The following is a 14,368-nucleotide window of genomic DNA, read 5'->3' as shown; positions in this document are numbered from 1 at the left end:
TAATGTATTTTTGGATGTAAATACTATTAACCTCAATAAAAAAATAATGTGTCCTAGGTCTTTATATGATATAAATAATCAAAGACGCCGGCTAATTTCGAAAGAAATCTACATCGCCGTATATACAACTAAAAATCCAGTTAATATTTAGGCCAAATAATAGATCCTGACGAATATATGAATTTCATAAATGAATGAATTTTATAATAATGAAGCATTTTTGCTGCTTGCAATTACTTGAATACAACATTTAAAGGCAGATGACGCATTAAATTCGATAATTTTATACAGTTAGATTTTTCAAAATGTCTTTTACTAGCTATCGAATTATTCGAATGAATTGCAACTATCGAATGTTTCGATAGTATTCATTCGATAGTTCCCACTACTAGTTATTTCCCCTGTTTTCAATAGTTCCTATCTAAGATAAACGTACGCATCTTTCGATTCCGTAGATTTTTGTCTGAAGGATGCCGGGGTAGGTGCCTATTGGTTCAAAGTATTTATATAGTATTATTATAATAATAAAATTTATACACAATCAATTAAAAGATTTAATATAAATAATTTGAGTACACAGTACATTACAGAAGCGTAATAATGGGCTTTAATTAATATTATTGTGTTTTCTTTATAGGTGCTTCAATAGCAAGAAGGGCCAAGCTGCCATCTACATTGAAGCGACAGACGAGCGATCTTTTGACAGACAAGCAATCGAAATAGAGTACGATCTCCAGCAACTGCCAAAGAATACCTATGGATACGATCCAAGCGAAGAATGTAGACCTTGCTCCAAAGAAGAACTGGCACATATTTTCTGTACCAGCGATTTAGGTAAGATTTTGTAACATATTTTTAACTCTTAAAAATTGAGTGTTTGATGACTGTTCTACTATGAACTGGTTTACCTGCCTCTATACTGATGAATTTTTCCTACCATTCTAGACATGTTTTTGGGGCAGTCATTGTTTTGGGGTCAATTTTATAATAATTGTCCACCACACAGGTCAGTTCTGGTCTGAAAAATGATATCGATAAGCATGGTTTGGCCATTTCTACACTAAACGTACAGGGTTGTTATAGAAAATAATAATTAATTTAGCTTAGTTTCTTGAACTGTAATATTTATAAATTATGCAGAAATTCTTGGGAATGCAGTTCAGTTTAAATAATAGACAATCATATCTATGTCATATTATATTTTTCTAATAGACATTATATCTATGTCATATTACATAACTAAATTATTAGAAAAATATAATATGTCATAGATATAATGTCTATTATTTAGACTGAACTGCAGGGGTGGATGGGGAAGTGGAAACCGGCCCGGGAAAAACAGGCAACCGGCCCAAATCCACAAAAACAAAATGACCATAACGAAGAAATATATTTTATTTATTAATATATAAGTAAAGGTGTAAAAAGCTCTTTTGCCTCCGGTTTAAAAAAAAATTAAATTGTCTTGATCAAAATTTTCGTAAAGACCAATATTGGGTGGGACATCTGAATTTTTACGACAAAATGGCTCAGTTTTACAGGGTTCTACTGCTTTATTTCCATTATCGATAACGGTAATTTGATCTTGAATAGGCTACGATTTTGAGAAAATTTAAGACTTCCTGATTCATTCAGTTCAGCTGACTCAATCCTCTGTGAAACACATTACTTTTAGCTTTTAATTATTGCTCAATACTACAGTGAGGTGTTACATTCTTGGTAAGTCATCCACTGGGAATTGGAGAAGAGGAATTTTCCTTTCCAGGGTGTTCCAAGCTTTGCTGAGCTGACAGTTCTCCCAGTACTGTTTCCGTCAATGACCATTCTAATCATTTTCGCATTGGCATATCTACCGACGACAATCTCAACGGAGAGACAAAATATAAAATGATGTAAACAATGGAGAGAAAAAAGTGGGGGAAATCTTGGCGCTTCCTGCAATTTAACAGGGGTGAAATGTGGCAAACACCGCCCGAATATAGAAATTATCTCGCGAAACAGGTCCTCGATGGTGCGGGGAGATAAAAACGCGCAGGAACTTTAAAAATACGAAAGATAATTAGGTATTTCCGACGTGGCAACACCGTCGGCGCGCTGAAGAAAGCCTGTAATTGCAAATAGCGGTGCAACCCCATTGACGACTCTCCATGAATGTAAATGGTCCGATCCCCCGATGGTTGGATCTTTGCCTTGCTCTTTTTTTCTTTAATTTATGTTTTTATACTTTTTATTTGTTCGGCAATCGGGCGCGGTGGCTCAGCCCTCATCCCTTCTGGGCCGTCCTATTCGATTTGTTCCCCACTTCTTTCAATAGCGCACAGCCACAAATCAGCAATACTTCATTTACAGGCGCACTTGCCTTTCTAATTTATTTCGTCCCATTAAAATTCAGCTCATTTCCTTCACTTGCAACTACTGAATATATAAAATTAGTTGCTTCTCTCCTAAATTATATTACGTTGCCGTATTATATTCTTTTCCCTTCTCTGGTTATGAACTTTATTTTTTTCACTCCGAAACGACCAGATCGTAAACTTTCTTATTTAAATACGGAATAATCCAATAAAAGTTGATTTATTCAATTCATTTCCGAGAACTCCAGCCAAAAAGTACAGTTTTATCATAATATGTTAAATAAATATTGCAAAAATTGAGCTCGAATTTTTGAAAATGGTGTAAGTACAATTTAAAAAAAATGAGTTAATGGTATAATTTCAGTAAGATATAGACACATTCTTTCCATATTTATAATCATACATTCAATGGAGGACGATTTTTTATAAAGTCAACAAAATAATTTTGACTATTAAATGGTATCACAAAAATGTTTTTTTTTTGATAGTGGAATAAGTCCATTCGGTAAAGCTAGTGTCTATAAAAAGATGGACTTAAATTTACTCCTGTTTTTATTTTTTGTAATATGTTATTTTTGAAAGTGTAGTCCATTTGGAGTTAAAAAGACTCTCGATATATATGAAATACCGTATGATCGAGAAAAAACGGCGTCAAAGGCGGCTGGGGAATGACTATCGATGCTATTTTTGACGAGGTCGAACTCTGCTCAAAGTTAATTAACTTTATTTTGATTTTTTTAGTTAATTTAAATTCTTCTTCTTTTCACTTTAAAGATCTTCAAAAAAATTAAATTTTAATTAAAATGAATACTAAATGTAGAAAATCTAGAAGACAATAGTAAGTTTCCGGATACAGAAATCTATATCCAAAAAATATTTTTTTCTGATAATTTGAACTATACCAGTTTTAATTAATAAAAAATCTATATTAGGTAAATCCAGAAATCGTAATTAATACTAAATGCGTCTTTAAAAGTAAAGAAGAGAAAAATCAAAAAGGCTCTAACCTAACAATCGCCCGTCCCAGTTCCAGGCATTTCGATAACTCGTTAACAAAAATCAGATTATTCTACTGTTAAAATGTATGGATTATCCTTTTGTAATTGTCTAATACACACTAGACCCTTCAGATTTAGTAAAACTGTAGCTGTAAACCAGTTATGTGTGTTCATTACTATACATGGAAGAAGTATTGTGTTTATCAACAAGGTTAATTGTAGGCCTTTAAATTTTGCTTAATATGGTCATATTTTGTAATATTCAACTCATAATTGTTGATACTTCTGGTGGATGATGTTCAATTTTATACATGTATAAAATATAAACACACTAAATTGAAGTACTAGAAACGGTAAGGTGGGATATTTTTACGAATCTGTATTATTACTTTTTTACTTATAGAATATCTACAGCTGTGTATAACCTCTAAAAAACAAATTAAATGAACAAAACTATGTCCAAGAAATAGTCTATTGTATAGAGGATTTAAGGAAAACCTTAAAATGTTTGTACAATTTGTTTTTGAATTTCTTCTAGGTTTCTGCATCTTCGGTCAGTGAAAGTAGAAATATCATCAGCAGTTTTTTCAGTCCATAAGATTCAACATTTAAAAATACAGGGATACTTAATCATTAATTAATCTTAATTATTCTTTTTGAGATATAGGCACTATAGGCAGCAAAATATTAGCCTTATAATCCCGGAAGCTGTGGCCAATAAATTAAATGATAAATAATTGTAAATTGTTTATACATATATAAATCACTTGTTTTAAAATAAAAAATTGGCATTTTAAATTTTATATTGTATTTATTTATTAAATGATAAAATTAAAATATTTATATACTACATGATCTAACACTGTAAGTCTTAGTTTCTTTGGTTTGGTTTACTGTTTGCCGAGTACTATGGGTATAGTTCATTAAATTAATAGATTCTTTTCTTATGATTGACATATGCATATTAATTGTTTTCTTAAGTTATGTTACAATGAAACTCACTTTATAAACAGTATAATATAGGTATTTATTTTCTTTCGAATGGTATTACAAAATATGTTTTACTGTGAACCCTACTAATTAATATACTATGCCTGGTTCAAGAGTCTAAATCTGTACTTATTACATTATCATTTAATTTAATAACAAACCTAAAATATTTGTCTGCGACTTACTAAAAAAAACAATTATGATTTTCGAAAGTGATTAATACAGCTTTTTGTAAAATTATACATTACTTCTTGATGTATGTATTATATTAATTCATTTATTTACTTAAATTGTTCCAATGTGTATATTATTTCCTACAATCTACCAGTAGTTACGTTAAAAGTTAAGTATGTAAATAAATGACTTAGGAGCCTAAAATTATTGAGATTAAATAACGTAATATATAAGTAAATAAAATTGACAATACACCAATAAAATATTTTAGCAATAACCATTGATTCCTGCATGGAACTTTACTTGAACACAGCATCACCAATTTTGTTTTCATTAAATTCTCTATGCAATAGATTATTTCTTGGACACAGTTTTGTTCATTTAATTAATATGCTTCTTGGAAAACAGAAACTTAGGCATACACAGAAACAGATACTCTATAAGTAAAGAAGTAATAATAAAGGTATTCGTAAAAATAACTATCTCACCTTATTCTCACCTCCTAGTACTTCAATTTGGTTTGTTTATATTTTATATATGTATAAATTGAACATCATCCACCAGAAGTATCAACAATTATGAGTTGAGTATTGCAAAATATGACCATATTAGGCAAAATTTAAAAGCCTACAATTAATTTTGTCGATAAACACGATAGTTCTTCCATCAACTAACGGATTATTTACTGGTATTAAACACACATTTTTATTTACAGCTATAATCAACGCAATATTGGTAAATCTGAACGGTCTAGTGTGTATGAAACAATAATAAAAGGCTAATCCGTACATTTTAACAATACAATAATCAAAACTGTTGTCGAAATGTCTCGGTCGGAGGCTTGTCGGACGACGAGATTTAGTTAGGTTAGAGTCTTACTGGTCTTGCTCTTCTTTATTTTTAAAGGCGTTTACTGCATTAAGGATGATTTAATATCGATTTTTTATTGAGTAGAACTGGTGCAGATCGAAACATTTGAGAAAACAATTTTTTGGAAACAGATATGTGTATCTGGAAACTTTCTATTCTTTTCTGGTTTTTCTATATAAGGTATTAATTTTTGACAAATTTTATGTCAGTTCTCAGTAACTGACGTCTAGAGTTCTATCTCGTCAAAAATAGCATCGATAGTCATTCCCCAGCCGCCTTTGACGCCGTTTTTTCTCGATCATACGGTATCTCGATACATGTAAAAATGGACTTATACTTTTCAAAAATAACAGCTCGATTAATGAAAAAGGAAACAATTCCAGCTGTTCGCTTATTTTTCCTTTTGATGTTTCTATTATTCAAGCCGAACCTTTATAAAAAGTGGAGAGGCATATTTAACCCTGTCAAAATCTATAGCAACATGTTGCAGCGGCATAGTTGAGCGACGTAACATCTCAAGCTAAAATTTATTAAGCAATTAAGGGAAATTGGCTGTTTTGCGCTCCGCTCTGACTGACATCAAATTTCGGTTTGTTTTGTTTAGCGCCGGGAGCGTAAATCATTTTGATTTGTCAAGCGCGCCGAGCGCCAATAAATAAAGTCCTTTTCATGGCGGTTTCGCACATCATTTAGCTGTTTTCTAGCGTTAGTCGGCTTGTTTAACTCCCCAAACAGAATTTATGTCACTTAATGGGGTACTTTATTTAATATGTACCTTGTTTTTTAAAATCCTAAAATTACAGGGTCCGGCAATAGTGCGTCGGACATCCTCCTCCTAGAATAAAAAACTTGGGAATTTTGTTTAATGTTAACCTAAAGTATGCACGAGCATGTATTTCAATTTTTTATTATAGGAGCTACAGATGCCCGACACACTTTTGCCAAACCCTGTATAGTACTCTCGGTTCTCTTAGTGTGAAATATACCCTATCGATTAAGTTAAGGGTAGAACCAGTAATAAGCACAAAGTAAAGGACGGAGTGAAGGAGTCAAAACGTCGCCCCAAGCTACACAGTGAACGATCTAAGACGGCCGGGGCCGGGACCCATTCATTTGTTTGTTATGAATTATAAATGGCCGCCTCGGATCGCTGCCTTGCCTTCTATACACTTGTTTTGTTTGGCGGCAAAAATGAAACGCCCGTATAGGTTAATTAAATGATTATTGTATGAAGAGCCTCTTGAATGTTCCGGAGGAAATTGGCTAGAACGCCTTCAGTCCGTTTTATACAATAAAAACAAGTTTTCTTGGGTGAAAATCCAAATTTAAATGTTATATGTCTCTTCAAAAAGGCCTATGAGTAATTCGTCACTTGCAAGAGAATCTACAAAATAAAATAGTTATTTTTAAATACTGCTGCGTTAATCCAATGGATAAGTGGCGAAATACCCATAGAAATTTTTTGAAGAGATGAATCCGCCACAGAGGTATAGACATTTGTTAAATGTCTCCTTATATATTTCCCTGTCTAAGCCAATCCTGTATTAAAAACCGCTTAGACGCAATGCAGGAGCGTTAGTCCTTCGACAAGAAAATAAATTGCCACGGAAAAAAATCTGCCTAATGTTAAACCGATATTGTAAGTGTCGTTGGCGACGAGGATCTAATTTGAAACGGTACAAGACATATTTTTGGCAAAAAACCGTCGGGATTTGGAAGTGGATTCGAAATAAACTTTATCACGGGAGCCGTAACAATTGAGGTTTTATCAGTCGATAGGATAAACTTTTACAGAGCTTAAAGCTCTCGAAGAGAGGGAGCGGTAAAGACAAGATCTGGAATAAGAAGAATTGGGAAACAAAAAACAGAACTTATTTACTTTTTACTTAAATATAACTGCCTAAACCTCTAGTTTATACGGCTTGGATTATTATTGCCAGTTTTCATAAAAGAAATACTACATTATTAATTTAATTCGTTTAAAAATCATAATTTTCATATCATAAGCCAAATGTTAGAACCATTTTTGTATACATATATTATTATCATCCCGTGTGCCCAGTATATGGATGTATACCATGATAGTAAGATCCATGATTACCTATAGAGCAGTTGCTTGGTACACAAAACTAGAGCAACATACAGCAAGACAAAACCTGTGCAAAGTACAGAGACTGGCATGCATCTGCATCGCAGGTGCCATGAGAACATGCCCAACAGCAGCAATGGAGCTCATTCTAGACTGATTAAAATGCTCATTGACAGAAACAGTACTGGGAAAACTGTCAGCTCAGCAGAGCTTGGACCACCTTGAAAACAAAATTCCAATTCTCCCACTCCATACCAAGAATGAACTTTGAGCAACACCTCACTGTAGTATTGAGCAATAAAAAGGATTGGAAGAGAGAAACGTTTGCTCGGCATGGAAAAGACCGCACCATAACGTGGTATACTGATGCTTCTAACCGCAACCAAAGCAAGGACAGAGATGAGTATTTGGGCCAAAAACTAAATACTCCGAACCAATTGTTTTGTTTCTGCCTAATTTCAATGGCGTTGTTCTTTTTTAGATATTAGTTTTTATTAATAGTTGTTTTTTAGGCCTGTAAGTATCACTGCTTCTATTCTGGATTCTGGTCCCTCTTTATAATACACTGTAACCTCCGCCCATGCGAAAAATGACCTCTCAGGCCGATCCAGTTAGTGAAACGTTTAAAAATGACCACGGGGCCCTCATCGTGCGCTAAACATTTACAGGAAACTGATAAGATGCAGACACACACAAAGCTAGCCCCTCGCAGTCATTTATACCGTTTAAGGGATAATCTGGATAATACATCCCCGACTTATCTTTGCGCTCGCCACTGCTTTGAACAAGCTACTATGTAATACAGTCAACTTCGAACCCTCAGCCTCATTTTTAACAATGCTACATTTAATTTCTTCCTCTCCTGTACATTTTTTAACTTAGCTAGTAGGATGTATATTATATACAGGGTGTCCGAGAAATAAGTGCAAGTATTTTAACTGGTAGTATATTTCGGCCTCAGAAACACGCCTATGAGTTTTTTTTTGCGAAATTTTTTTTTGGAAAATTTGGAATTTTTTGGAAATTTTTTAGTTTTAAGTTAAAAAAACATAATTTCTTGATAATAAGGCAACATAGGTAGTAGATTAAATTTACATGAAAGACAATCCAGAGAAGATCCAGTGGTTCTCAAAATTTAAGCAAAAAAGCATTTTTTGTTTAAATTTTCATGGACTTACTTAAAAAACGGTGAGGAGAAAAAATGTTTTTTGACCAGATCTACCACCTCTTAAAATAGTTACACTTATTTCTGGGACACCCTGTATACAGGGTGTCCGAGAAATAAGTGCAAGTATTTTAATTGATAGATAGTTAAGCGAAAAAAAATGTTGAACATTTCATTATCCACATTCTGTATGTTTATAAGTTATAAGTTCACATTTTTAAATTTCTACAAAAATACATTTAAATTCATTTTATTGACATTAGATTTTTTAATCATTGTAGATTATTATTAAGTATAGTGCAACGTCTACTATTTTCAATACCTTTTTTACAATAAACTGAAATAATGAAACTCAGATCTACCATCCTATGAAATACTTGCACGTATTATATAATATATACACTATATATAACCAGTGAAACTAAAGCAGAAATGAGATACTTTTGACAAATGATTAATTCTAAGAAATATTTAGAGGTCTGAAATAATAAATCTCTGTCAGAACAGTATATTTTTTATAGTGTTTAAAAAGAAAATATAAAGAGAATGAAAACACCTCCTGAAGATTTCCATCCCGATAAATGTGTGGGACATTATGCGTAAAGAAAAATGCGAAAACATTTCGGCAATATACATTATGGCGTTGCTGTATTAGCATAAAACAACATTGTGCCAACTATTTAGTTATTCAAATCACGGGGGCAATATTTCTGAAAGAAAATCTACAGTTATTTTTCAGTAGAAAAAAAACGTCATAATCATACTATCATCCCTTAATTTAGACCGTCTTTCTCCCCCGTTTGCCACTTGATAGCATTTTATACGAAAACAAGCGCTATATTCTTTGCAGAGGATGCCCTTAAGGGGAGGTGAATTTTTATTTTATAACTTTAGAAAAAATAAAAGTATAACACATTATATTTTATATGAATTTTTACCTTTTACAAGTAAATTATTAGTATCTCTCTTTGTAGAGAATTATACAGAACCATTTACTTTTTACAGATTTTTAATTATGATACATATTCAAATATTCCAAAATAATATTTTTAAAACAAAATTTTCAGTATCAATAGACAGTTTTATACATTTTTTTGTATCTCTATAAACAAGTTTAAGAAATTAATTATTTTTTTGATTATCGGTACCTCTTCGGCTTCCGAGCAATGGGAGATTTCGAGACTTGGTAGGCATAAGGTTTTGGCTGTTAATAAAAATTCTAATATTCACATATAAGAAACAAAACTTGCAGTATCTATAGGAAATTTTATGTACTTTCCATATATGTATAGAAAAGTTTAAGAAATTAATTATTTTTTTAATTATTGGTCCCTCTTCGTCTTCAGAGCAATGGCAGATTTAGAGACTTGGTAGGCATAAGGTTTTGGCTGTTAATAAAAATTCTAATATTCACATTTAAGAAACAAAACTTGCAGTATCTATAGGAAATTTTATGCACTTTCCATATATGTATAGATAAGTTTAAGTAATTATTTATTTTTTTGATTATCGGTCTCTCTTCGGCTTCAGAGCAATGGGAGATTTGGAGACTTGGTAGGCATAAGGTTTTGGCTGTTATAAAAATTCGAATATTCACATTTAAGAAACAAAACTGGCAGTATGTATAGGAAATTTTATCCATTTTCCATATCTATATAGATAAGTTCAAGGAATTAATTATTTTTTTGATTATCGGTCCCTCTTCGGTTTCAGAGCAATGGGAGAATTCGAGACTTGGTAGGCATAAGGTTTTGGCTGTTATAAAAATTCTAATATTCACATTTAAGAAACAAAACTTGCAGTATCTGGCTGTTATAAAAATTCGAATATTCACATTTAAGAAACAAAACTGGCAGTATGTATAGGAAATTTTATCCATTTTCCATATCTATATAGATAAGTTCAAGGAATTAATTATTTTTTTGATTATCGGTCTCTCTGAGGCTTCAGAGCAATGGGAGATTTGGAGGCTTGGTAGGCATAAGGTTTTGGCTGTTATAAAAATTCAAATATTCACATTTAAGAAACAAAACTGGCAGTATGTATAGGAAATTTTATCCATTTTCCATATCTATATAGATAAGTTCAAGGAATTAATTATTTTTTTGATTATCGGTCTCTCTTAGGCTTCAGAGCAATGGGAGATTTGGAGACTTGGTAGGCATAAGGTTTTGACTGTTATAAAACTTCTAATGTTCATATTTAAGAAACAGAACTGGCAGTATCTATAGAACATTTTATGCACTTTCCAGATATGTGTAGATAAGTTTAGGAAATTAATTATTTTTTGATTATCGGTTCCTCTTCTGCTTCAGAGCAATGGGAGTTCGAGACTTATGTAGTATGAGATTTCGACTATGATAAAAAACTTAATATTCATATTTAAGAAACAACGCTTCCATGATCTATAGAAAATATTATGCACTTTCTAGACCTGTATATATAAGTTTAAGAAATTAATGATTCTTTGATTACTATAGTACTTTTTGTGTTTTAGAGCAATGGAGGGGTTCGAGATTTGGTAGGCACAAGGTTGGTGAAAATGCTAAAATAGTAATTCAAATGTTTTGGTGTTTCGTGGCAAAAGAAGAACCATATGGCGTGAGATTTTCGGTTACGTAGCAGAGAGATAAATCAGACGGGTGCATGGCGGTTCGTCGTTTTGTTTGTCGGATGGAGCTGTGTGTGCATTGGCTTGACCGATCCACGGCGCAAGAGCGCCGACGACGGCATCTCAAGACTTCTATTTTGTTGTTTTGTAGGTAAGAAATAGAATAAAATGTGTTGTATTGTTGCGTGGGCCGGGCTGGCAACGTTCGGATTCGCGGCTGGGCGGCGCGCTGCGAGAACGTCGTGCCAACCAGGTGACGACTGCGCGATATTGCGTCACGCCCCTGGGCTTCCTGCAACGGTCAAGAGAAAAGCATCGTCTCAGATGGACCGCCAGCCAAGGTGCACGTGCTGGACCAGCATCTTTCGCTGCAGGAATGCAGCAACGATCGCTGAAAAAGCCCTACCGCCCCTTTGCATCCATTCCTTTCTTTCCCTCATATCCATAGTGTCGATAAACATATATATCTCGTGAGTCGACAGTGTATACAGGGTGGTCCGAACTGTATTCCGGAAACTTCGGTAGCATATTCTGCAGATAAAAATAAGTAAAAAAGTTCGTATATATGTATATCCTAAAATGCTTACTTTCGAAGATACAGGGTATAGTTTCATTTTTATTTCGATTTTTTCCAAATAATTTCTGAAGCAACGTCAATATTTGGATGAAGATTGGCGTCTGTGAGTTTTTTCACATGAGAAATTTGATTATGATGTCAATATGACACCTATTTCTAGAGGGTGCCACCTACATATTTTTTAACTGGTTTGAAGAGTAATAACTTTATGTCCGTAACTGTATAAAACTACTGAGTAAAAAAAAAATACATTTGAAACGTTCTTTACGTAAAAAAGGTCTCTTGGTACAAATCGCTACGTGTAATGGTTCTCGAGATATTTGGAACCGAAAGTATCAATACCTGTCATCATTGACATATATTAAACATGTTAATTAAATTAGTTATTGCCCCAAAAGTTCAACAGGACCTGTTTTATCATCATTTTTTTCTAAAAAATTATGATTAATTTAAAAAAATAAAAAGTTCCCAAATTTATCATTTCAGTCAAATAACTATCCACCCAACATGTTTAATTTGTGTCAATAATAACATGTATTGACTATTTCTATTCTAAATATCTTGAGAACGGTTGCTCCTAACAGTTTTTATTAAAAGACATTTTTTACGTAAAAAATCACGGAAATGTATATTTTTTTACTCACTATTTTTATGCAGGTACGGACGAAATGTTATTACACTTCAAAATAGTTAAAACATATGTATGTGGCGCCCCCTGCAAATAGGAGTCATATTGACATCAAAATCAAGTTTCTCATGTCAAAAAACTCCCAGACGCCAATTTTCATCCAAATATTGATGGTACTTTAGAAGTTATTTGAAAAAAATCGAAATAAAAATGAAATTTTTACACCCTGTACCTCCGAAACTAAGCATTTTAGAACATACATTTATACGCAATTTTTTACTTATTTTTATCTGCAGAATACAGTGCCGAATTTTCCGGAATACAGTTCGGACCACCCTGTATATACTCTACACTTATGAATATTAGGACACGAAATTTCTATCAATTTAACTACTACGTGAATAATTAAATCAGATGATGGCATATACATAATCTTAAAAATAAGATTATTTGCATCGATCTTCAACTACAAATCAGCGCCTTAAAAAATATTTAGGCAGAATATAAATATAATAAATACTTACGAAGTAAATAAAAACAGACAGCGACAACATTTAGCACAGTATTCTTACATCACGAAATAAGTTTACACTGGCAGTCAACACAAGTATCTTTCTACTGACGATTAAAAAAAATATATTACAAATATTGATATCTTACTTCCTTTGACAAACTATTGCATAAAAGTCATATCAGAGTTGATAGAAAAACAATAGCCTTAAAACAAAACTATCTGTAAATTAAATAAAAATTATTTGTCCGGTAGATATAAAATATTCCGTAATTTATCTGACAATCTATTTTATAAAAGTCAGTACCTTTTTGGAGACGAAAAGTTATTCAAGATATATTATTCATACATAAAACAAAAGGAAAAAATTAGTCGGCAAGCCCTCAACAAACTTGTAATTCTTTGTCGTGTCAAAAATAAAAATTTAATTTTAATAATATATATGTTTTTTAATAAATCCGAATATTTCAGTATCATGTACAAGGTATGTCAGTGTGAATGTACAAGGCGAGACAACAATAGAGTAAAGTTTATTATGTAATTTATATCGAAACTATGAAATATGACATACTAATTAAACGTTGACGTCAATCCCCATTTCTTCAGATATTTTTGTAAAGGCATCATGCACACTATTTCTATTTTTTTTTATTTTTGTCGCTACGATTACATAAATATGGACATGTATTTTTTCACAAATACGTTTTTTCTTCCATTTTTTAGACTACTGTGTGTGAATTATTTTTATATCGACTGGCGATTGCTAGATGTACAGGATGTCCCATTTTGGTGTGTTTTATGGGGTTTCTGGTTTATGAGTAGAGATATAAAGATGCCGTTTTCACATCATCGTTCTACTTATTATGAAACTAAATATGCTACACACAGATTTATCCTAGCCTTCTTAGTTCAGAGTTATTCCTTATTTCTTTCTTTTACTTTTTATTTTTTTAATTAGTAGAAATTTTTGCATTTTTCGATAACCTTTGTATCTCGATTATCTAATAACTTATCGAAAAGGTGAAAATGATCAGCGATGGGCGGTGGGTAAGTACCCAATTTGTAGATAAATAAAATCTGGGTATATATGTATATACCTACCTGTAGATTTAGATGAACATCCTAATTTTAATAAAAGGAGTTTCCGACGACCGCATAGTAAATACCCGGTAGGTATAATACCGGGAATAGAAATATACCAATATATATATATATATATATATATATATATATATATATATATATATATATATATATATATATATATATATATATATATATATATATATATATATATATATATATATATATATATATATAAGGAATATTGTAGATATACTCCGTATTCTTGATATTACTGGTATTATACCGGGTATTTACTATGCGGTGGTTGAAAATAGC

General features: G+C 32.2%; 1 protein-coding gene and 1 long non-coding RNA gene across 5 annotated transcripts in view; one reads left to right on the top strand and one right to left on the bottom strand.

The window, feature by feature from the left end:
• The window catches only part of LOC115875043, a 44,048-nt gene extending 32,651 nt beyond the window's left edge, over positions 1-11,397 (top strand). Inside the window, exons 2-3 of the long non-coding RNA XR_004048962.1 lie at positions 638-834; positions 11,138-11,397. This is a non-coding gene — a long non-coding RNA (uncharacterized LOC115875043). The remainder of the gene's footprint in view (positions 1-637; positions 835-11,137) is intronic.
• The window catches only part of LOC115875041 (forkhead box protein P1-like), a 146,187-nt gene that overhangs the window by 90,531 nt on the left and 41,288 nt on the right, over positions 1-14,368 (bottom strand). The gene's annotated exons all lie outside the window — the stretch shown is intronic.

Source organism: Sitophilus oryzae, unplaced genomic scaffold (assembly GCF_002938485.1).
Source record: "Sitophilus oryzae breed Bouriz unplaced genomic scaffold, Soryzae_2.0 scaffold_1318_pilon_pilon, whole genome shotgun sequence".
Taxonomy (NCBI): Eukaryota; Metazoa; Arthropoda; class Insecta; order Coleoptera; family Curculionidae; genus Sitophilus; species Sitophilus oryzae.
The sequence above is the reverse complement of the archived record's forward strand: the minus strand, read 5'-3'. Positions and strand labels throughout refer to the sequence as shown.